The 25,401-nt window shown below is 36.5% G+C and overlaps 1 protein-coding gene across 27 annotated transcripts in view; it reads right to left on the reverse strand.

The window, feature by feature from the left end:
• Positions 1–25,401, reverse strand: part of BBS12 (Bardet-Biedl syndrome 12) — a 56,928-nt gene that overhangs the window by 7,845 nt on the left and 23,682 nt on the right. For 13 of the 27 annotated variants that reach the window (XM_077140134.1, XM_077140126.1, XM_077140123.1 and 10 more), the window contains one exon: positions 18,369–20,019. The exons of 1 other annotated variant lie outside the window; for it this stretch is intronic. The gene's annotated coding sequence lies outside the window, so the exon portion shown is untranslated. 13 more of the 27 variants (XM_077140130.1, XM_077140120.1, XM_077140128.1 and 10 more) reach the window with 10 other exon arrangements.

The following is a 25,401-nucleotide window of genomic DNA, read 5'->3' on the forward strand; positions in this document are numbered from 1 at the left end:
ATGCTTTATATAAATTTCAAATTTATTGAAATTTGAAATGTATTGAAACTTGTGACCCAACATGTGGTCTATCCTGGAGAATGCTTCTGTGCACTTGTGAAGAATGTATATCCTGTCATATTGGAATACAAAGATCTTTATATGTCTGTTAGTTCATTTGTCATGATTCAAGTTCTCTGCTTCCTTGTTGATCTTCTATCTTGATGTTCTATCTATTGATGAGAGTGATATATTGAAGTCTCTAACTATTATTGCAGAGGTATATTTCTCTTTTCAGTTTTACAAGTGTTTGCCTTATGTATTTTGGGCGACCCTGATTAGGTGCATAAGTATTTATGATTGTTATTTTTTCTTGGTGAATTGACCCTTTTATTAATATGTAGTTTCCTTCTTTGTTCTCATAACAGCTTTTGACTTAATGTCTGTTTTGTCTGATATTAGTATAGCTACCTTACCTCTTTTTTGGTTGCTATTTTCATGGAATATCTTTCTCCATCCTTTCACTTTCAATCTATTTGCATCTCTGGGCCTAAGATGACTCTCTTGTAAACAGCATATAGTTGGATCATGCTTTCTTATCCATTCGGCCAATCTATGTCTTTTGGGATTCTAATCCATTAGCATTCAGTGTTATGACCATAAAGGCAGTACTTACTTCAGCTATTTTGTCCTCTGTTTTTATGTCATATCTTTTTTTTAATCTTTTTCTTTTATTGCAATGTCTTTCTCTGTATAGTTTAGCTTTTATGATGGATTTGACTGATTCATTTCTCATTTTTGTTTCCATATAGTTTTTTTTTTTCTGGTAAATCCCCACAGTTGTCTCTGTGCCCAATTTCTTTTGCTTATAAGGACTTTAACCATATTGGATTAAGGCCTACTCTCATTCAATTTGTCCATCTTAACTAATAACATCTTAAAAGGTCCTGTTTAGAAATGAGTCCACACTCACTCACAGGACCAGGGGTTAGCACTTAATTATGCCTTTTGTGGGAGACATGATTCAGTCCCCAACAACTAGGTAGCCTAAAGCAGACGCCTTCAAACTGTACTATATAAGAAACATATAGAAAAGAGTTTTCAGGAAGTCTACCTTGAGAATTTTAACTTTTGTATATATTCTTTCATAAAATTGATATAAATGAAAAATTTGTTCACAATTGTTCTCTCCCACTTTATACAAGAAAAGAATACTTCTATCCAGAATATTACTTTGGACTTTGCCACGATGGAAAAGTCTCTGAGGTGCCAAAAACAAGGAAAATTAGAAACACTGGCATTGACTTTGAAAATCAGTGAATGATTCTAACTACTAGGTAGCACAGCCTTTTGCAAATTAAGAGAAGAAGGACCATATGAAATATCCAATTCTTAAAGAAGAGCTTTTTCATGTATTTTTAAAGAATAATGGTGGGTATCAAATTACTGTGGTATTTAAATTCCATTGGGAAACATCTGAAAGAATGATCTGATGGTTTCATTTTTATTTTTATTTTTTTAGTAATAATAATAATTTTATTTTTTCTATTTTATTATTTTAACAATAATAATAATTATTTCATGTATATAAAGATGTATTGGCATGATAATGAATATGCAACTATGTGATGATATTGTGAATTACTGATTATGTATGTAGAACGGAATGATCAAAATTGGAATGTTTGCATTTGTTATGTGTTTTTTGGTATTAAATAAATAAAATAAAATAAAAATTAAAAAAAAAAGATGTTTTGGGCTTCAGCTATTGGTCCGAGATGATATACAAGGAAAAAGGTATGAAAAAGGTTCCAGCTGGTTGACAGTTACTTTTTTTTTTTTTTTTTTTTTTAAAGTATTTTTTTATTTTATTATTTTTTGTTTGTTTGTTTGTTTCTTACATGGGCTGGCGCCGGGAATCGAACCGGGGTCCTCCGGCATGGCAGGCAAGCACTCTTGCCCGCTAAGCCACCGCAGCCAACAGTTACTTTTTAAAGGGTATCTTTCCAACTGAAGCTAGCATATAGAGGAGGACACTTCTGATCACGATTTGAGTGGAAACACTCAACTTTAAGTTTTTAAATATAGTTTTTAAATATTTTCTTTGTGGCTCTCTTGGGGCTTATATTACACAGCCTACATCTATAAGCTACTAGTTTGAAAAGATGCCAATGTCAGTTCAATAGAATAAATGTTCCCTACTCCCCTATCCCTTTGTTTTCCCTCTTTATGTTGTTTTTGTCTCCCATTACCTTTTTTTGAAGTAAAATATTTGCTTTGGTTTTTTTTTTCACATGGGCAGGTACCAGGAAGCAAACCCAGGTCTCCGGCATGGCAGGCGAGAACTCTGCCTGCTGCACTACCGTGACTCACCTAGAAGTAAAATATGTTTTTATTTATTCAATATGTTGGAAAAGCATTTGTAATAAGCATAGAATAATAATGATAGGATCTGGAAGCTGAACCACATTACCTTTTTGTATTTTGCAGCCAATTATCTGGAATAAGCCTTTGTCTTGTGCAATTGTATCCTGACTCACAGGTATTAAAGAGTAGAGTCATCAATCTTCAGGACACTCTCTCCTGTCTTCCAGTTTCATCCTAAAGAACTCCCTTTCATAATTCTTATAGGGTGGGTATTTTCCTGAGGTACTCTCTCAGTTCCTGTTTATCTATTTGATATTTTACACTCTTATTTCTGAAGGATAGTATTGCCAGATACAGAATTTTTTGCTGGCAGTTTTTCTCTTTCAGTACCTTACAGATATCATACTGCTGCCTTCTGGCCTCCATTTTTTTTGTTGTTCTTGTTGAGAAATTGGCACTTAGTGTAATTAAGGGTCCCTTGTAAGTGACAAACTGCCTTTCCTCTCGCTGCTTTCAGAATTCTCTCCATATCTTTGGCATATGATATTCTGATTAGTATATGTCCCTGAGTGGTTCTATTAGGGTTTATTCTGAGTGGAGCATATTAAGTTTCTTGAATTTGTATATTTATGTCTTTTGTTAGAGTTAGGAAATTTGGGGCTATTATTTCCTCAAATATTCTTTCTGCCCCTTTTCACTTCTCTTCTCCTTCTGGAACACCCATGACACATATGACATATATTTCACGCGGTCATACAATTCCCTGAGACATTGCTCAATTACTTCTATTCTTTTCCCTATGTGTTTTTCTAACTGTATGGTTTCAGTTGTCCTGTCTTCTAGTTCACTGATTTTTTTCTTCTGTCTGTTTAGATCTGCTGTTGTATGCCCCTAGTGTATTTTTAATGCTATTTTACTGACATAAATTCACATACCAAACAAACCATCCAAAGTATTACATCACTGACTTACAGTATTAATACACATATTTGTGCATGCATCCCCATGGTCAAGTTTTAGAATATTTTCATTACTCCAGAAAAGACATAAACATAAAAAAGAAAACCCAAATCCTCCCATGCCCCCTTATTCCCCACTATTATTGACCCAGAACATTGATCTGGACATTTGTTACTGTTAATGGAAGAATGTTTAAATATCACTGTTAATTCTAGCCCATACTTTATAGTAGGTACATTTTTCCCCATATACTCTTCCATTATTAACTCTTTATAATAGTATTGTACATTTCTTCTAGTTCATGAAATTTGTATAGTTAATCACAGACATTGTCCAACACAAGATTTTCTGTGCTATACATTCCCATGTTCTAACCTTCAGCCTTCCTTCTGGTGACATATAGGATTCTAAACTTCCCCCTTTCACCACATTCACACACTATTCTGTACTGTTATTCTCACAATAGTGTGCTGCTGTCACCTCTATCCATTTCCAAACATTTAAGATCAATGTCGTTATACATTCTGTACATATTAAGGGATCATTTTCCATTCTTTATCCTGGTAACCTACATTCTATATTTTAAATATATGAGTTTACATATTATAATTAGTTCATATTAGTGAAATCATAAAATATTTGTCCTTTTGTGTCTGACTTATTTCACTTAACATAATGTCCTTAAGGTTCATCTGTGTCGTCACATACTTCAGGACTTCATTCCTTCTTACTGCTGAATAATATTCCATCGTATGAATATGCCATATTTTGTATATCCATTTCTCTGTTGATGGACACTTGGCTGTTTCCATCTTTTAGCAGTTGTGAATAATGTCACTGTGAATATCTGTGTGCAGATATCTATTTGTTGTCTCTATTTTCAGATCTCCTGGGTATATCCTGAGTAGTGGGATTGCTGGGTTATAAGACAACTCTGTACATGCTTCCTCAGGGGACACCAGACCACCCTCCACAAAAGCTGTACCACTTTATGTTACGTTTTGTTTTGAACTTTCAAATTCTTCTTTATGTTCAATCATTGTCTTCTTAATAAACTTTAGCTCTATATTCCTATTTTCCTTTATCTCCTTGAATTAGTTTAGGGTATTTTATTGAATTCCTTTGATTAGCTGTCTAAATTCTGTATCTTCCCTGAAGTTGTAATTTGTTCCTTTGATTGAGCCATATATATTTTTCAGTATCTTAGTATGGCTTGTAATATCTTGCTGATGTCTAGGCATCTGATTATTTTGACGTGTTAACTCTAAAGGTCAGTTTCTCCCTCTTGTCTAGGGTTTTATTACTGGTTGGTTTTGTGTTAAAGTTTTTCTTTGAGAAATTCATGTACAGCTTTCTCAGCTCTTCTTCATCTGTTTCTTGCCCTGGCTATGTGGTACAATTTTTAAGATTGCATGTTTTGTGCAGTTGTTTCACCTCCAGGAGAAAGCTTCCTTTCCTGTTCCTTTTCTGGAAATCTTGTTCTCTTCTGTTGGCCTTCATGCAGAATTTTCCCCCAGCTCCAGTCATTTGTTTAAGTTCTCTTCTGTACTTCAGGACTCTTCTTCCTTAGACTTTTCTGTCTGGGGACCTGTTCTGTCTTACAGCAGCTCATTTATCCCAACCCCTGTTTATTCTGTGAGGCTTTTCTGCCTCCGGTTTCTTTTCTGTTAGGGTAGCCCACCACAGAGATCCAGACTGGGGCCAATCCAGAAAAGTCTGTCTTGCATTTGGGTGATCCATTGAATGTGCCTAGATTGAGTTAGCACACCTCTTTCCAATAGTTCTGCCTCTCTCTCTCTCTTTCTCTCTCTCCCTCTCCCTCTCTCCTTCCCCTGATCCCCTTTTGGAGGTGGCACCCCTCAGCTGCTGTGTTCCCCCTGAGCTCCTGTGGACTGGGGTCCATGTGCCTTGACATGCCTCAGGCCCTGCACCCTGGAGCACGGCTCTGTGGTCTGCCTCCAGGCGGGGAGACAAGGCTGTGCTGCCCCCGGCACTCCAGCTGCTGGGGACTGAGCAGGGAGGGGTCCTGACTGGGGGCTCCAGGGAGAACATCTCCTGCCTGCTCTTGGAGATGACGTCTCTTTTTTGTCAGTTCAGCATTTGTGGAGTTCCTCTCATCTCCAGAGTTCTAAGCAAGTGGAATTCGTCTTTTATTCATTGGCTTTGAAGGAAGGCATTTCAGAGGATGCTGCCACCATGCTGAGGCCGTCACTCTCCCATCTAGCCTTTTGGCTTCAGTGCTGTCCTTCTAGTGCAGGGAAGAAGGATCTCGGACCGCGGCCACTTTGGGCTACTGTTCCTTTTACTATCTATGCACATAAGAAACTGTCTAAATCTAAAAAGGGCTCATTAGTCTCTAACAACTGAATTTGCCACGCTTTGGCCTTGCGCTTTCCTGCTCTGTACTTGAAAGAGTCAATAATAAAATTTAGGGAAATTGCCATAAAGGGTTTTAAGAAGACTAAATGTAATTCTTCAATTAATGTGGAGTGATGAGTCAATACTTTCTGAAGTAAGAATGAGTATACACCTTTTCTCCCCTTCCATTTTCTTCAAGATGTAGAGGACACAATGACAGCTACAACAGAGGAGAAAAGTAATGGTAACTTCAAAATTAAATAGGACCTGTGTATTTGCTTTACCAATTTAGGTTTTAGTGATTTATTCAGGGATTTGTATGGGCTCTTTATATAGTAAAGACACTATTTTGTCACATTTATAGGAAGATAAATATATTTTCCTGATGTTTTTAATTTAGGGGCTTTCTGATGAACAGATTTCTGTGTTTTTATATAGCCATGTCCATGACTCTTTCATTCAGTATTTCTTTCATCTTTCTAGTCTTAAAAGTTTTCTTCCTTCTGGAGTCTTGCTAAATACCTGACATATCTTTTTTCTTTTTTCTCCCCTATGAATTAACAATACTAATTCTGTAATCCTCGTAGAATTTGTTTGGTAGTTGGAGTAAGCTCTTAACTAATTTTTAAAATAGGTAATGAATTTTCTCAGCACCATTCATTTCTTAATGTTTAACTTTTAGAAATTGAACTTTTCGTCATTTAAAAAAAATTTAATTTACATACTGTAAAATTCACTTTTTGGAGTAAAGTTCTGAGTGTTGACATATATATAATCTTGTATTTGCTAAATGGAAGAAGCCACTTACAAAAGATCAAATACTGTGTAATTTCTTTTATATAAAATGTCCAGAATAGGCAAATGTATAGAGACAGAAAAAAGATTAGTGACTGCCTAGGGCCGGGGGCGGGGGGTGGACAGGGTGTGTTTGTGTGTGTGTGTGTGTGTGTGTGTGTGTGTGTGTAATATGGGGTAAAATGGGGAGAGACTGCTTATAGTTAAGTTCCACCCTAAAAAAAATTCCCTCATACTACTGCTTTGTAGTCGAACTCAACCCAGCATTTTTTTATAACTGCTTTCTTGGGATATAATTCATATACAACACAATCATCTATTTTAAAGTGTACAATTCAATGAGTTTAAGCATATTTCACAGAGATGTGCAACATCACTGCAATCAATTTTATAACATTTTATCACCCCCCCTAGAGAAACCCCATAACTACTAGCAGTCTCTCCCCATTCTACCCTAAATTCTACCCCCCACCCCTGGCCCGAGGCAGTCACTAATCTTTTTCCTGTCTCTATTCATTTGCCCATTCTGGACATTTCATATAAAAGGAATTACACAATATGTGATCTTTTGTAACTGGCTTCTTCCATTTAGCATAATGTTTTCAGGGCTCATCCACATTGTCAGGACTCATTTCTTGGATACAGCTCATTATTGATGGACATTTGGGTTGTTTCTACTTTTTGGCTATTGTGAATAATGCTATAAGAATTCATGTGCAAGTTTTTGTGTGGACATCTATTTTCATTTCTCGTGGGTGTATGGTAAGGGGTGGAATTGCTGGGTTGTATTGTAGCTCTGTGTTCAGCCTTTTGAGGAACTGTCACATTTTCCCAAAGCTGCTGCACAGTTTTCCGTTCCCTCCAGCAGAGTATAATTCCTCCAATCCCTGGCAACAACTGATCTGTTTTCCTTCCCTATAGCTTTGCATTTTCCAGAATGGCATATAAATGCAATCATGTATTAGTCTGAATTTGGCTTGTTTTGCTTTGCATAAGGCATTTGAAATTAACCATCTTGCTGTGTTTTCAGTATTTCTTTCCTTTGTATTGAGAGAATTATGTGGATATAACACAGTTTATCCATTCCTCTGCTGAAGGATATCTGGATTATTTCCAGTTTTTGGTGTTTGCCAATTAACCTGCTATAAACATTAGCCTACAGGTGTTTGTGAGAATATAGGTTTTAATTTCATTATGAGTTAAAATGAAGTGCATGACAAAAGTGGCTGAACTATTTTTCATCAACACCAGCAATGTGTGAGAAACCCAGTTCCTTCACATTTTTGGCAAAATTTGGTATTATCAGTTTTTTTGGATTTTAACCTTGACAATAGGAATGTTGTGTTTTCTTCTTTTGGTTTTAATTTGCATATCCTTGCACATGACTAAGGTTACTGAATATCTTTTATGTGGTTATTTGCCATCCATCTATTTTCTTTGGAGAAATGTCTATTCAAGTATTTTGCCTATTTCTTTGGAGAACTGTTTTTATTATTGTTAAGTTCTGAGACTTACTCATACATTCATACATTCATGTATATTCTACATCCAAGTTGCTTCTTTTTTGATGTATGGATATCCTATTTTAATTTTAGTGCCTCCCCATATGTTAGGTTTTTGTAATCACATAGTAAAATACAATCTGTACACTTTCTCTTCTGCACCATTGAGCTGTTTGATAATTGATGTGTTTGATAAACTGCCAGTATCAGTGTTTTAGTAAGCATGTTTTATAAACTTAAAATGCATATGACAAGGTAAATCTCTGCTCCACACCCTGCCCCAAATCTCATCTTCATTGATGAAAATATGGACTCAACACTCTGTCTTCCAGGGCCTGGCAATCCTTTTCAAGTTCATCTGTACCATCAATAAATGCATCTCCATAAAAGAAAGATCTGTGTTTTGGAAACAGAGTCTCACTTGGATCAGAAGCAAATGTGCTGTAAATATTTGTAGCTTTAAATCATGTGTCAGAGTAAGTACAGGCTTGTTGGCATGAAGTGTTTCAAGTTATTGAAACATTTAAGTCAAAATTCATTAGTTTTCTTTTTTTTCTGGTCACTGTTTCCTGTCCACAGGAAAAAATCAGAAAAATAGATCAGTAATACTGGGAATTTAGTTTAAAAGGACTTTAAGTATTTTTTCTATATAAAAACAGTTTGGGTGGAATGAAGATTAATATATTTTCCCTACAAAATAACCCAATTCTCTGATATTAAGTTTTTTAGGGAAGCACATGAAATTTAGGGAATCTTATAGTGAAAATTCCTGCTGCAAAATGTTTATAAAATTTAACTTATTTTCTTCTTTCATTCTACCAACCACAAGTGATTGTGAATAGTGCTTAAAACGGTGAAAAAATGGACATCAGAAAGAATAAGAAGAAAAGCAAAGGACCTGGATTATAAATAGAGCCTCTGAATAATTAAAAAGTACCTGTGAACACATCTTTTGTTCAAAACCCAAGCAAGATTTCTGCTTAGTCCGGCCAGACGGAGCTCTACTTCTGCTCAAAATAAATAGCAAACTAATGAGTCTGTTTTTATTAAAAGGATATTTGAACAAGTGGAAATAAACAGCAAATGTGATCTGGCCAAAGTAGTTCCTACCTTATGCAAAAACTATTATATTCTTACGGGATGGTATACTGGCTCATGAGTTAAAACATGTCAACTGACATTTACTAAGTGCTAACCATGAGTCAGCCATTCTGACATGCTTGTGTGTCTCCCTGGTTTCACTTTTCCCTATTTTAATCCACATTTTCCCTACTTTCATCCTTTTGAGCCTGACCATTGCACCAGGATGAAATTTAAAAACCAGCAGTCTGGCCCGGCTGGCCTTTCGGGGCTCCTCCCTGCCAGTCTTCCTTTCTTTCTTAGATCCCTCACACCAGATGCGGTTTCCCAGGAATACCCTGCCTTCCAGGTCCTCACATGTTGCCTCTATCTCCACCTTTTCCATCTTCAAGGAGGTAAGTGTTGTTTTCTTTACTTATTTCATAGCATAATCTGCATATAAATATGTCAATGCTTTTACCCTGTTTACTTGCTCTCTCCCTCCCTAGACTGTGAGTGGCACATGCATCTTTGTGATTCCAGCACTTAGCACAGAATAATAAAATATGTTTATCGGGTGACTAATGAATACTGAGAGACATGTAGGAATAGTGGGAGCTAAGATGGTAGAATTACCACTATAGTGAAGATGAAAATTCTCTTCAGAAAAACATGTGCTTATAAACAGCATAGAGGTATAGTTGTTCAAAAGTTGATTACAAAAGAAGGAGGAAAAAAAAGACAATTACCTTGATAACTGGGGGTACAAACTCTATCGTGCATGGTTCTCATGGGTCCAGAGACTGGACCTCCTTTGTGAGGGTAGAAGAAAGATGTGGCTGTGAATAAAGGAGACAAGGTACACGTGGCTTCACATCCAGCTAAGAAGGTTAAAAGTAGACTTCTGCTTTCATGATTCAACTAAGACTTTGGTGTTCTAGATTTTCCCTGATACTAGGCTTGAAAAAAGTGCTTAAAATGATTGCAAGAAACTATACTGGCAGAAATGGGGCTAAGGATTCTGGAAACATCATGAAACAACAGGACTTTCTTTGGAAGGGTAGAATTCGACTTGTATCATGAGTCAATAGGAATGTAGACATGGCTGCAAGGAATAAGTAAGCAGAAAGGGAGAAAGAAGGAACCTCAATATTATGGAAATACTATTAGATTTGGAGTTAGACGAACTGAAGTAAAATCTGCTATTCCTTTTCAATAGCAGCATAGGTTAGTCATCAGTTCTCTATGCTTACTTCCACATCTGCAAATAAGTCAATAAAAAGTCTCTGAGCCCCCTAAGTCAATATGATTGTGCTGGAGAATTTCATAACCACTTAGCTCTGCTATGGTATCCAGTTGTTTGGTCACATATGCAGAAGCCTGATTGTTTCTGGGAGGATATTTCATAGATGTGTTTAAGTCATTATTCAGTAGATTGCATTTCTGGATGATCATATCTATAACTCTACAAAGGACACTGCCTTCAGCAGTTACAGGGGTCTCCACAATCATTCGGTTGGAGGTCTTAAAGTAAGAACTAGGATTTCAGAAGTCAGAAAGAAGAATTTCCATCTTGACTTCCATCAGCTAATTTCTCCTGGGGAATTCAACTTTGTCTAGTTTCCAACTCGCAGACTGCACTATGGAATTCAGACTTGCCAATCCCTGTGGTTGGGTGAGCCAATTCTCATAATAAACCTCTTATTATTTACTTATACAGACATATATGTATATGTAAATATATCTTTCAGTTCTGTTTCTCTGGAGAACTTTGACTAATAACATCGATTGAACCAACTTATGAAACTCATTATTTCCACAGAGTTTTAAAACAGGCTTGAAAGGAAGAAAGGGAGATCCCTAAATAATGAAATAAAGAGACAGCATGAAGCCAGGCCATAGAGGAGGAGCCAAGGTTAAAACAAACTCACAGGGCACTAGAACAAGATATACAACCAAAGGGCTGGGATTCACAACCCTAGGAAGAACGACTGCAAGGCCGTGGCCACGTGCATGTTTGGAGCTTGAGCAGGGGCCCTGTGAAAACCTAGGACATGAAAGGTGAACCGGGCCCCAATCCCTGGGCAGGAATAAGCATGGAAGAAGGCCAAATGCATGCTAAAGATCTTCCTATGCTTTCGAGGAGGATATTGGTGAAATTTTGTTAAGTTCAATATGACTGTTAAAATTGAAGAGTAATCACTCATAGAAGAGAAATAGAAGCTACAACCTTCTTTTGGTCCTAGTGAATCAGTAACAGTAAAGAAGAAAACAAGTAAAAATGCAATGAAAGGAAAAATTCACACAGATAAGATGGGGATAAAAGTTCAAATATATTAGCAATCACAATAAAAATTAATTTACTAGATTCACATATTAGTGTGGGTTAATAACAATAGAAATAACATATCAATATCTAGTGAATAAATCTATAAGATCCTTGTTAAGGTTTTTTCAATACCCTTTATGATAAGCCAACTGTAAGACTATTCCCAAAACGTTTAGAAAATTCAGTACTCAGTTTGTGCATAAAAATGATTCTTTTCTCCAAGCAGACTCAAGGATGGTAGCCTGCAGACAAGATTGTATCACCATGTCATTGACGAGTTCTGAGCACTTTAACCTCTCGCCATCTGTCTCATGTTACTGGGCTTAAGTTTGAAAAGAATGAAAAGGATGGATTTGATTTCTAATTTATTGTGTCCTTTGTTCAGTCTCCTCAGGAGTTCAGCTTGAGTCTGTTTTACAATGCAAATATCACGTTGAAATACAAAACAAAACTATGAATCAAACAAAATTTCATTTCTCACTCAACACCATTTGGGATTTTCACAGTATAAAAAACACTTTGATGCTGCTATGGGAATTTCACGCCCTGGTGAGACTGTGGAAACACAGTCAAGTGTGTTTTCCAGTAGTGCCCTAAGAAGACATGGTGGGGTCCTGCAGAGCCCCTGGGGAGTGTGTAGGGGTGGTGGTGAAGGAAGATGCCGAGCAGAGAAACCCCAGGTGCCCACCTGCAGCCTCTTCAACCTGCTGTCTGACTGATAAGCTGGGTTTCTGCATGAGGTTTTATTTGAAAAGAGGGCCATGGCTATCAGTAAATAAATATATTAGACAGATGGATAGATTTTAAAAATTGATTTTTCAAACAGATGACCTAAGTTTCACAAATGACAAAACAGAGGTTAGAGAAGGTCAGTGACTGATAGCCTGTTGACAAAGCATGTAGAAAAGCAGGGTCTAGAAGCCAAGCTTTTCCTTCTAGACTCTCTATACAATTAGACACATGACTTTACTTTTTCTCCTGATACAGGTAATACAGGCAACTGTGCTCCATGTTGGGACTAAAAATAAAAATGATTGGTGGTCTGAGCCCTCAGAGGCCTCTGCATCTAGGGAACCAGCAAGGGGAAAGTTTTAAGAGTGGAGAGGCATCAACAGTGCTGAATGCAGCCAAAAGAACCAGGAAGGCAAGGACAAAATAATCCAAGGAGGTAAAAAATAGAAAAAGGGCTCACTTTTAGAGCGGGTGAAATTTGACTTGCTTTACATTTTATACCATAACCATAACATAAGTCAGTGAAGACGTTCGCATGTCCTCAGAGTGCTAAGAAGGACATAGATGCTCATGGGAACTGTGGCCTCGCACTGTCCTGACCACATCTACCAGAGCCATACATGTTTGTTTATAAAGTATGCACTAGTATTATATGAAGTATGTAATGCATATTATAAGCACATAAAATATAACCTATTAAAGTAAAATATAAAAAGTTAAATAAAGATGGAGGTTTGGCCATTTTCCCTGTGTCCCATGGGTCTCCCTATGACCCCGTCGAGTAGACGTGCCCCCCTGTGGATCCGGCTCGGCACTCACAGGTCTGACGTCTAAGACCAGGAGAAATGGACTCAGCATCTCTTCCACAATTATAACATTGGTAACTTCACAAAAATAAATGTTTATGTAATTTACAATAACATTTGCTTAAAAAGAGAAGTCTGCCAGCAATACTAACACTATCAGCCCCACTGCTGCACAGGAAGTAGAAAGATACTAAATCAGGAATAAGGTAGACAAGGGTGCGTTTTGCCTCTGCCGTGAACTGACCTTTGATAAATCAATAAACATCTCTGTGCCTCAGTTACCTTGTTAGTAAAATGGGAACAATAAACACGGTGCTCACTATAAGCCAGCTGTTTTTATCCAATATGAACCTACAAAAAAGGAAAACAGCATGACAATGTAGACAATGGATCTTTTCTTGAAGTAGATTTGGGAAATTTGGTAAGAGGTGGAAGAAATGAAACGGTAAAAGTCAATGATGGGGTGCAAGGGCAGTTCAGTGGTAGAATTCTCACCTGCCATGTGGGAGACCTGGGTTTGATTCCTGGCCCATGCACATCCCCTGCACCACCACCCCCCCCAAAAAAAAAAGAGTATCAATAAATGGTGCTGCAATAACAGGATACTCACATGGAAAAAGAATGAAACATGACCCCCACCATACAGCATACAAAAAAAAAGTCAGTGACATCAAAGAACAGTTCTTTGCCCTGAGGAAGTTCTTCAAGTTATATTACTATGATCATGGGTTAAACAGTGCTTATACAGTTAGCCTGAACAGCTGGTAGTAAAAAGAAGCTGACTTATTTACCAAAAAGCTTTCAAGAAAATCAGCAAAAGGTAAAATGGCTCAGTCTGCCCACATGTTAAACATATTGCTAAAAATATATATTTAAATTATGGACAAATAAACCATAAAAAATTGTGGGAGAAAATGGCTTTATCCCATTTAACTATATGGTCTTTTCTGGTCCTCAGTTTCTTCATGTATAAAACAAAATTGGAGGGGAGAATTAACAAAAAATAATTTCTAGTTAGGAAATTCTCTATGGCTACCACAGAAATTTTTTAATGCAACTTTATTGACATATGTTCACACACCATATAATCATTCAAAGTGTACAATCAGTGGTACACAATATCATCATATAGTTTTGCATTCATCACCACAATCAATTTTTGAACATTTTTAGTATTCCAAAAATATACATATGAAAATGAAAAGAACACCCAAAACATCCATACTTCTTATGTCCCCCTATTATTTATTTTTATCCTTATTTTCTTACACATCTCTCCAGACACTAGATAAAGTGAGTGTCAGCCAGGTTTTCACAATCCCAAAAACTATGTAGTCAGCTACAGTTATACAATCATCATCAAGAATCCAGTCTACTGGAGTACAACTCACACTTTCAACTATTTCCTACTAGCTATTCTAATACACTGAAAACTAAAAAGGGATATCTATAGAATGCATAAGAATAACCTCCAGAATAGCCTCTTGACTCTATTTGAAATCTGTCAGAAATGAAATCTATTTATTTCATTTCTCTTCCTCCTTTTTGTCAAGAAGGCTTCTCAATCCCATGATACCAGGGCCAGGCTCATCCCTGGGAGTCATGACCCATGTTACCTTGGAATTTACACCCCTAGGAGTCATATCCCACCTAGAGGAGAGGGGCAGTGAGTTTATCTGCCAGGTTGGCTTAGAGAGAGAGGCCACATCTGAGCAACAAAAGGCGTTCTCTGGGGGTGACTTTTAAGCATAATTATAAGTTGGTTTAGCTTCTCTGCAGGAATAAGTTTATAAAGGCAAGCCCCAAGATTGAGGGCTTAGCCTATTCAACTGGTAGTCTCCAGTGCTTGAAAGAATATCAGGAATTCCCCAGGTGAGGACGCGTGATATTTCCACATTTTTTCCCTAGTCCCTCACAAGAGCTTTGCAAATACTTCTTTATTCTCTGCCCAAATTACTCTGGGATTTATCGGGGCATCACATTAACCCGGACAAACCAACAAAATCTCAGTTCCTATTCAAGATTCCATGTAATTATGTGGCTAACAAAGATATTTGATTCTCAAAAAGGGGAGAAAGTGAATGAAAGAAAGGAGGGACAGAAGGAGAGAGAGGAAGAGAAGAAAGGAAGAAAAAGAGTCACTTAGCCGCTGAGAAACAAGATGTACTCTTCTCTCTGTGATTTTATTTTGCTTAGATGAAAACAAATGGGATCATTAATAAAAGAGCTGACCTAAGATTTGTCAATCAATGAAATTATTTTTAAAAAATTGAAAACTAGAAAAACAGTGATTTTCTCTTCATCTGTTTGATATTATGAGTACTTGTATCATGGTAAAGGCCTCAGAGAAATTAGTTTAATTAAGGACAAAGTAAATTTAAAATTGCTATTTGTTTTCTCTGTAAAGAAATAAAACATTAAATGTGAGAATATAAAGGCATAGACTACAAGTGGCTAATGAAATAAGAAGTTGTTCTGGAAATCCATGAAAAGATTGCAAAGGAAACATCCAAGGATTGCATGCCAACAGAGCTTATGAAATCAGTGGTAATGCTAAATTGGCCCAATTCTAAAGACGTAATCCCGGAACCAGAGTCATTAATGTTGAATAATATTGTTTCAGCCCACAAACATTATTGCAAAAGAAAATGGGCACTTTCGTAATACCTCACGATATCATGGTCATTTCTATTCAAGCATTTTAGGAAAAAATGAATAGTGCTAAAGAAATATGTTAAAGAGGTAATAAAGTGATGAAGCCCTGGAGTGGATGAGTAAATAAGGACGGCTGGGAAAGAATCAAATTCATGGAAGCTGAATAAGCAGTAAATAAAGTAGGAAGGGGAAAAGAGAGTCTAGAACTTTGAGAATAATAACAGCAATTAAGAAAAAAATTTGCCAGCAATATAAAAGAAAGAAAAAGGTTAAATTGAATTCAGAGAAATTCAACTTTATGCCTGGTTACAGTATGTTGTAACTAAAAATTTAGGAATTAAGTCTCTTTGGTATATACCCTGTTACAGGAATTCAAGGAACTCTTAATTTTTGTTTCCCTGGAATAAAAAATAGACATAAATTCAAGGTAAATCTAAAGAACTGGATTAGGTCTCAAAATATTTGGCTAATTACCACAAGATACTGTCCAAAAACAGAGCCTGAAGTTACAGCAAAGCAGTTTTTCAGAGTTCAGAGGCCAGAGATTCTATACCCTTCTTTGATAAAAATCTATTCTAACAGTAAATTACATCTATTGTCAAAAATTATCATCATGTCTCATCAGACTAGCTTTTACTATGGATGAAGACAGAGTCTCTTTCTTATATTCTCACATGGAAGATGCCGAGTATCTTTTGCACTTCTCTTGATAACTCAGAGTGGTCCTGAAGCATATCTGCTATTATCCTATGAGGATGCTGTTTTGTAGTTGTTCTGTGTCCCTCTGTATTTCTGGCATCAGCTATTTCTCCTGTTGGCACCTTTAATAGTTTTCTGTAGATACTGTAACAAATAGCTGTAAATGTAGTGGCTTAAAACAACACACATTTATTATTTTAAAGTCCTGGAGGTTACGTGTCTGAAATGGGTTTCATTGGACTGAAAATCAAGGTGTCAGCAGAGCTGCATTTCCTGGAGGCACTGGAGGACAGTCCATGTCCTTGCCTTGTCTAACTTCCATAGCTGCCTGCACTCCTTTGCTCATGGCCTGTCCTTTCATCGTCAGAGCCAGCAGTGTAGCATCTTCACATCTCTGTCTGACTCTCCTGCCTCCTCCTGTGGCTTTTAAGGACCCTTGTGGTTACACTGGGCCTGGCTGGATAACTCAGGTTCATATCCCTATGTTAAAGTCAGCCGATTAGTGACCTCATTCTACTCGCAACCCTAAGTCCCCCTGCCACGTAACATATTCACAAGTACCAGGCACTGGGGTGTGCTCTTCTTTGGAGAGCCATTATTCCAGCTACCATAGCACCATAGCATATTTCCCTGTCCCAGTTATCTATTAATTGGCCTAGTTACTGTGTAACAAAACCCCTAAAAGTTTCAAACAACAGTGGCATCTTTTTCCCACACTTCCATGGCAGTTTTCTGCTGGTCTCACCTGGGGTCACTGGCATGACTGTCAACCTTCTGTTGGCTCACCTGGGGCTGAGGCTGCAGACTGGCTCACTCACGTGGCTGGCAAGCAGAGCTGGCTTTTGGTTCCTCCTTGCAAACTCTTCCCTCACTAGCCATGACTGGCTGGACTTCTCCACCGAATTGAGGTCTTGGGGTTCCAAGAAACCTAGAGAGGATGCTGCAAGCCCTCTTACGCCTGGCTTCACATGTCATCACTTCCACCACACTAGGGAGCAAAAGCAGTCACAAAGCAGCCTGCAGTGAAGGGCATGAAGGAGTCTCTCTCTTGTGGGAGGACCAGCCACCTCACTTTGCAGAAGGCCATGGACAGAGGTGTCCTTCATTGGGGCCATTACTTCAATACTCTACCACAATTTCCTACCTCTTTTCTAGTAACTTCCTTTTCATCCATCAGAAAATTGAAATTTGAAACTTCTTTAAGCTAAATAAAAGCCAATCTCTTAAAACTTATTTAAATATATAACATGTATAAAGTACATAGTTCATAAATATACAGCTCAAAAATGAATGATCACAAAATGAATGAACCCCTCTAAGCACCACCCAGGTCAAGAAATGAGAACACTGCCAAGTACCCCAGAGCCCTCCTTGTGGCTCCTTCCACTACTTCCTCCATCTGGTTTAAATGTGTCTGTACTGGAGAAACAGAACAGATAGGACTTACGTGCATCTATATCTATATATACCAAGAGATGTACTTCAGGGAATTGGCTCACATTATTGTTGGGGCTGGCAAATTCAAGATGTGTGGGGTAGGTGAAAATTCTGATGCTGAAGTCTTGAATCCAAAATCCATAGGGGATGCCAGCAGGTAGGAAACTCAAGAATAAGGAGTAGATGGCATAGTCTTGAAGTTTAACTTCATCTTTTTGGAATACTTAGTTCTTTGCTTTTACAGTCACCAACTGATTAGATGAGGCCCACCCACATTATGGAGGGTAAACTCCTTTACCTAAAGTCAACTGACAAAATACCTCCACGGTAACATCAAGGCCAGTTTTTGATGGAACAAGTGGACATTATAATCTAGCCAAGTTGACACATAATATTAAACATCACAATGCCTATTTTTGAAAATTAAAAAGTGGCTGCACAATATGATCTCTTTTTTAAAAATAACATTTGTTGTTAGCATATAATTCACATACATAAAACTGATCATCTTAAAGAGTAGACTTCTAATAACAGGACATTTTCACTACCCCAAAAAGAAACCTCCTACCTATTCGCAGTTAGTTTCAATTAGTATGGTCTCCTTTGTGTCTGGCTTCTTTGTTCAGCTTCATGCTTGTGAAAGCTGTAAGTTTTGTTCAGCAGTCAATATGTTCTTGAATAAAGCCAAAGGAGTAAAGTACAGGTTTTTCTAATTAGCTTTGGTTCCATATCTCAGACTAATAGTTGCATGTTAGTATTACCCCAGGAGCATTAAAAAACACTGATGCGTATGCCCCATCCCAGATAAATAAATGACAATCTGGGGATGTGGTAGGGACAGGATGGAAGATTAATGGTTTCAAAATTTCCCAGAATGATTCTACTATGTAGCCTGGGTTATGAACTACTAAGATAGAACATTTCTTAAATTTAATTGATCAGAAAACATATTGATCAAAACAAGACTCTAACTAAAAGTACAGAGTGCTTGGGCCCCCAAGCATGCTGAATTGGAATCTTGGCCCTACGCGTCTAGAAATTTGCATTTTGACCAGTGCTCCATGCAATTCTAAAAAGGCAGCTTCAGAAATACTGCAGGAAACTAATGATTATTTGTAGGAAAATTAATGACTTCATCAAGAGAAGTTTCTATGCTTTCAAACAAGAAAACCTACTGCTAGTTTAAAATGTTTTTAATACATTAAAAACAGATGATTTTAATGTACAATTTAACTAGAGTAGTGAGGGAAAGATGTTTTATATCTGTCTTGTTCCTTTTAATCTGACGTTTAGTTCAAAATGGAAACCTATTGGGAAGTAGCCTTCTCTACCTCCTACTCTGAGGTTAACACAGGAAACTGCCTACTTTTTTTAAACACGAAACCAGTGCTCGATGTTCTCAGCAGGCTGTAAAATTTCCAGTTTGTTTTTTATTCACAGTGAACAGTGTACAAAGAATCTTCTTCACATCACCAGATAAACATATTGGGAAATTTTTTTAATGCAATGCCAAGAAAAACGGCAAAAGAAATGGAAAAGAGAAAAAAACATTCAGAAAAGGAAAAGAAATCTCAAAATAGTCTGAAATGAGAAGACATTATACACTGAAGTACAAAGGTAACTTATCATTTCAATAAGAACAATTTATTAGATGCTAGAATTGGCATCCTAGACTTGGAATGTATTTCTATAATTTCCTTTCGTTGGAGATAACTTATATAAACCTGAGGCAAGGATAGTTCTTTAAATAGGACTTTCTACATTCTAGTTCTTAGTTACATATTCTTTTTATTGAAGAGTGTTTTCAGTTATCAAAGTCTTCTCTTTATCTATTGCATAATTAAATATATGATCTGGTAATCCCTCACCTTAATATGTGGACACTCCTAGAAAACTAGGTTCAGTTATTTGGTACAATGGCTCAATACATTAGATCTTGTCATATGGTTGTCTGAACACATTAATAAATCCTCTAGCTTTTTTTTTTTTAAAGCTATTTATTTTATAATACTTTGAGTTTTACAGAAAAATTGCTAAGCTAGTACAGAGAATTCCCATCTGTCTCATATCTGGCTTCCCTTACTAATATCAGTTTTTATTAGTATGGTACATTTACAATAATTAATGAGACAACACTGAAAAATTATTAACTAAAGTCCATACACTATTCAGATTTTCTTTGTTATTACCTAATGTTTATTTTTCTGTTCCAGGATATCATGTTACATTCAGTCCTCATTTCTCATTAGGCTCCTCTTGGGTGGGACAGCTTCTTAGATTTCATTTTTGGTGGCTTTGACAGTTAAGTAGTACTGGTCAGGCATTTCATAGAATGTCACACCTATTAAATTTTAAATACGTGTAATTAATTCCTAGATTCAATTGATGCACAGGAAAAATTTTTAAATAAAATGTTTATTGTAGTAAATGTATGTATCATAAAAGCTGTCATTTAAACCATTGTTAAATATACTTCAGAGGTATTAATTACTTTTGCAATGTTGTGCTACCATCACCACCATCCATTTCCTGATCTTTTTCATCACCCCAAACAAAAATCCTGTACCATTAAGAGTTGCTTTTTGTTGTTGTTGTTAGAGAAGTTGTAGGTTTACAGAAATATCATTCCTAGAATACAGAGTTTCCATATACCACCCTATTATTATCCCCTAGAATTAGTGTCATACATTTTTTTATAATTCAGAAAGAACATTTTATAATTGTACTATTTACTATAGCTCATTATTTATATTAGGGTTCCCTGTGTTGTACAGTCCTATGCTTTTTCTTTTAAATTTTTATTCTAGTAGCATATATACAACCTAACATTTCCCCTTTTAACGACATTCACATATATAATTCAGTGCTGTTAATTATATTCACAATGTTGTGCAACCATCACAACCATCCATTACCAAAACTTTACAATCAACCCAAGCAGAAATTCTGTACAATATAAGCATTAACTCCCCATTCCCTCCCCAAACCCACCCCTGGTGAAATGTCTTCTAGGTTCTGACTCTATGAGTTTGCTTATTCAAATTATTTCAAAACAATGAGATGATACAATATCTTTTTTGTCTGACTTATTTCATTCAACATCATGTCCTCAAGGTTCATCTGTGTTGTCACATGAATCAGAACTTCATTCCTTTCTAATGTTGAATAATATTCCATCATATGTATATACTATATTTTCTTTAACTGTTCATCATTTGATTGACCCTTGGGTTGCTTTCATCTTTGGGCAACTGTGAATAATGCTGCTGTGAACATGAGTGTGAAAATACCTGTTTGAGATCCTGCTTTCAATTCTTTGGGGTATATATAGTAGTGAGATTGCTGGGTCATATGGTAATTCTGTACTTAGCTTTCTGAGCAACTGCCAAGCTGTCTTTCACAGTGGCTACCCCATTTTACATTCCCATCCAACAATGAATGAATGTTCCTGTTTTCCCACATCCTCTCCAACACTTGTAATTATCGTTGTTGTTTTTTTTAATAATAGCCATTCTAGTGGGTATGGAATGGTCTCTCATTGTGATTCGATTTGCATTTCCCTGGTAGCTAATGATGTTGATCATCTTTTCATGCACTTTTTAGATATTTGTATATCCTCTTGGAAAAATGTCTGTTGAAGTCTTCTGCCCATTTCTTAATTGGATTCTTGTTGCTTCCTGTTGAAACAGAGCTCGACAGATATTAAGGAATGATGAGAAAGAAAGAAAGGAAGAAGGAGAGAAAGAAAGACACAGATGGGCTCAGGGGGTCTGAAGCTTGAGTTTACTTCAGACAGACTTCAGACAACTTTATTCTCAACCAGATCCTAGTTATATACCACAGGATGTCAATAGATATGCAGGCATTTCCTGAGGGAGCAAGATTCTTATCTCACAGTGTTCTTCATACTTAACATAACTGTTTTGGGTAAACATTCTCTTCCTCCCAGACTGCTCTACATAACAATCTCCACAGTTTACCGCCGCCATCCTGAGGCCAGCAGCTTGCAACAAATTCTGTAGGACTTGCTTTAAACTCTTGGCTTCTACAGATTCTCATTTTATTGTTGATTTATAGGGTTTCTTTAAATATTCTGCATATTAAGTCCTTATCAGATATCTGGTTTTCAACTATTTTGTCCCATTGAGTAGGGTGCCTTCACTTTTATGCACACATTTTTAATATCGATGAGATCCCATTTACTTATTTTTTTCTTTCATTGCTTGTGCTTTGTGTGTAAAGCCTAAGAAACCATTGCCTATTACAAGATCTTAAATACACTTCCCTACATTCTCATCTAGGAGTTTTATAGTCCTGGTTCTTATATTTAGGCCTTTGATCCATTTTTAGTTAGTTTTTGTATATGGTATAAGATAGGGGTTCTCCTTCATTCTTTTGCACATGGATATCCAGCTCTACTAGTACCATTTGTTGAAGAGATTATTCTTTCCCAATTAGTGGATTTGGCAGCCTTATCAAAAATCTGTTGGGGGCAGTGCAACAGTAGCTCAATGGCAGAATTCTCACCTGCCATGCCGGAGACCCGGGTTCGATTCTTGGTGCCTGCCCATGCAAAATAAATAAATAATCTACTGGCTATAGATGTGGGGGTCTATTTCTGAACTCTCAGTATAATTCCATTGGTCTATATATCTATTCTTGTACGAGTACCATGATATTTTGACCCCTGTAGCTTTGTAATAAGTTTTGAAGTCAGTACATGTGAGTTCTCCAACTCTGTTCTTCTTTTCAAGATGGTTTGGGCTATTCAAAGCCCCTTATCCTTCCAAATAAATTTGATGATTGATTTTTCCATTTCTGCAAAGTAGGCAGTTGGAATTTTGATTGGGATTGCACTAAATCTGTAAATCATATTGACTAGAATTGACATCTTAATACCATTTTGTTTTCCAATCAATTATTTAGATCTTCTTTGATTTATTTTACCAATATTTTGTAGTTTATGTTATAGCACATCCTTGGTTAAATTTATTCCTAGCTATTTGATTTGTTTAGTTGCTATTATGAATTTTTTTTCATGATTTCCTCCTTAGATTGCTCATTACTAGTTTATAGAAACACTACTGATTTTTGCATGTTGATCTTGCACCCACCACTTTGCTGAATTCTTTAATTACCTTTAGGAGCTTTGTTGTAGATTTTTGGAGACTTTCTGCATATAAGACCATGTCATCTGCAAATAGTGAAACTTTTACTTCTTCCAAAGGAAACCTTTGATTTCTTTTTCTGCTTTGGCTAAAACTACTGGCACAATGTTGAATAACACTTATCTTGTTCCAGATCTTAGGGAGAAAGTGTTCAATGTTTCATCATTGAGTAAGACATCATACAAAAGAAAAATTTGACTTAGGCAATTTAAAAAGAAAAAAAAAATCTGTTAGAGATAATTCAAATTATTTGAATCAACTCAAATAGACCTGAAAATTGGTATTCATTTTTACAGAGATGAGATACAGGCTAGATAAACTGTGATTAGTAGTTAGAATTATTGTCATTCCCAAAAAAAATGGAATTTGAACAACTTGGCAAACTGAATAGCAATTGAAATGATCTTCATTCCTCTAAGTTCCAATCTTTGTTATTGTCATTAGTCAATAAAGTTAATATTTTATTGGGTTCTGTGGTTTTTTGAAAAATTTATCAGTTTATAAACATTTTTTTGCTTTGAAGTAACACACATATTTGACATTTTAAAGCTATCTAGTCAGTTTTATCATATTAAAATGTCATATTTGTTGAAATACTCCCCATTTAGAATATTTGGATTGCTTTCACTTTTTTAAATACTGCTTTTAACATTTTTGTGAAGAACAATTTAAAGCCAAACCTATTTGCATTTTTTCCAGCAACTTATATAAATGTTTACTTTTCCTCATATTCACCAGCACTGAGTTTATCTTTCAGGTATTTTCTACTCTATCCAGTGTGTAATGCTCCTTTAATGTTGTTTGGCTCTTTACTACTACACAGGAGACAAGATATTTGTTTTTCCATGTCTCCTTGTGTAAATTTTCTCTATTATTAAGTGAAATTTAAATGCCAACCTTAAAGATGAAATTAGATGCAGATAACTTTTTTTTTTTTTTGGCATGGGCAGGCTCCAGGAATCAAACCTAGGTCTCTGGCATGGTGAGAATTCTGCCACTAAGACACTGTTGCACCGCCCATAGATGCAGAGAATTTTGTTAACTAGTGTGTCTCTTAGCAAAGGAGAGCTGTTCTTTTTGGAAAATGAGAGCTTGTGGTAGAGGTTAAGTGGAAGAAAGACAGTTCTTCTAGAGATGAGGGATGATTTTAATGATTGATTAAGGAAGAGGGGGGGAGAAGAGAAAGGAAAATCAAGAAAGAAAGCCATGTTCTTAAATCCTCATTGAGCTTTGCTGGGTGGGATCTTTTTTATTGTTTCCATGGGGATGTGACCCATCCAATCATGAATGGTAACTTTTTATTTGATGATTTCCGTGGAGGTGTGTCTCCACCCATTCAAGGTCGGGTTACTTACTGGAGCTCTTTAAGAGGGAGCCATTTTGGAAAAAGCTTTAGAGCCACAGAGCCCACACAGCCAGAGACCTTTGAGGATGATGAAGGAAAACTCTCCTGAGGGAGCTTCATAAAACAAGAAGCCTGGATAGAAAGCTAGCAGACGTTGTCATGTTTGTCATGTGTTTTTCCAGCTAGAGCGAAACCCTGAACATCATCGACCTTCTTGAACCAAGGTATCTTTCTCTGGATGCCTTAGATAGGACATTTCTATAGACTTGCTTTAATTTGGACATTTTTACAGCCTAGAACTGTAAAATTGCAACTTATTAAATTCTCCTTCTTAAAAGCCAATTCTGTTACTGGTATATTGCATTCCAGCAGCTTGCACACTAGAACAGAAGTGTATGATAAGGATATAGTGAAAGGCCAGTACTCCATATTTTGTCCCCTCTATGACTTGCTCAAATCATTAATAAAGTACTTTAAAAACTATGAATTGCTTGATACAAATGGATTAGATGAAGACACTGGAATTGGTGAGGTAAGTGGTGGTGAGAGGAAAGGAAAAAAGACTGCCTTCAGACACTGAAGGTAGTAAAAAGGGGAAATGCCTGCGCACGCGTGTGTGTGCATGTGTGAGTATGTTCCTGTGAAGGGTTGGGGGACACAATATAATTTGAAGAAGGACTTTGGATTGTTGGAGTTACTGGATTTAAGGCTTGGGTCAGGTATAGCCTGAACTCAGGGGGACCCTGCTCATGTAAATGTATATATTTGAAGTAATGGTTTTTAAACGTTTATCACATTTCGTTCCTCCCATTATTTGAAAATGTTTTTATTCATGAAGTATGGAAATGTGTACCTTGTATTCAAAACTTCCTTTAAAAAAAAAAACACTTTTTTAATCTTCCCATTCTGCTTTCTTATAGGTTTGTTTTATATTCTATTTCTGAAACCAATGTTAATTGATATGGCTACAGTGGCAATGGATCTAAGTTAATCTTTTTCCATGTCATTGAAAAAGTTATTTTGTTCTCTGTTGTATTATTTCCAGTTTGCAATAAAATAGGTACTTTAAGGGTCGGATTCTATAATTGCCCAATTTTTTAAACCCCAATATTTAATGAATCTTATAGTCTGGTTCTATCATTATGATCTTTGAAGAAGTAATTATTAAAAAGTACAGTAGCAAAAAAAAAAAGTACAGTAGCCCATGACA

The sequence above is a fragment of the Tamandua tetradactyla genome, chromosome 22 (genome assembly GCF_023851605.1).
Source record: "Tamandua tetradactyla isolate mTamTet1 chromosome 22, mTamTet1.pri, whole genome shotgun sequence".
In the NCBI taxonomy this organism is placed as follows: domain Eukaryota; kingdom Metazoa; phylum Chordata; class Mammalia; order Pilosa; family Myrmecophagidae; genus Tamandua; species Tamandua tetradactyla.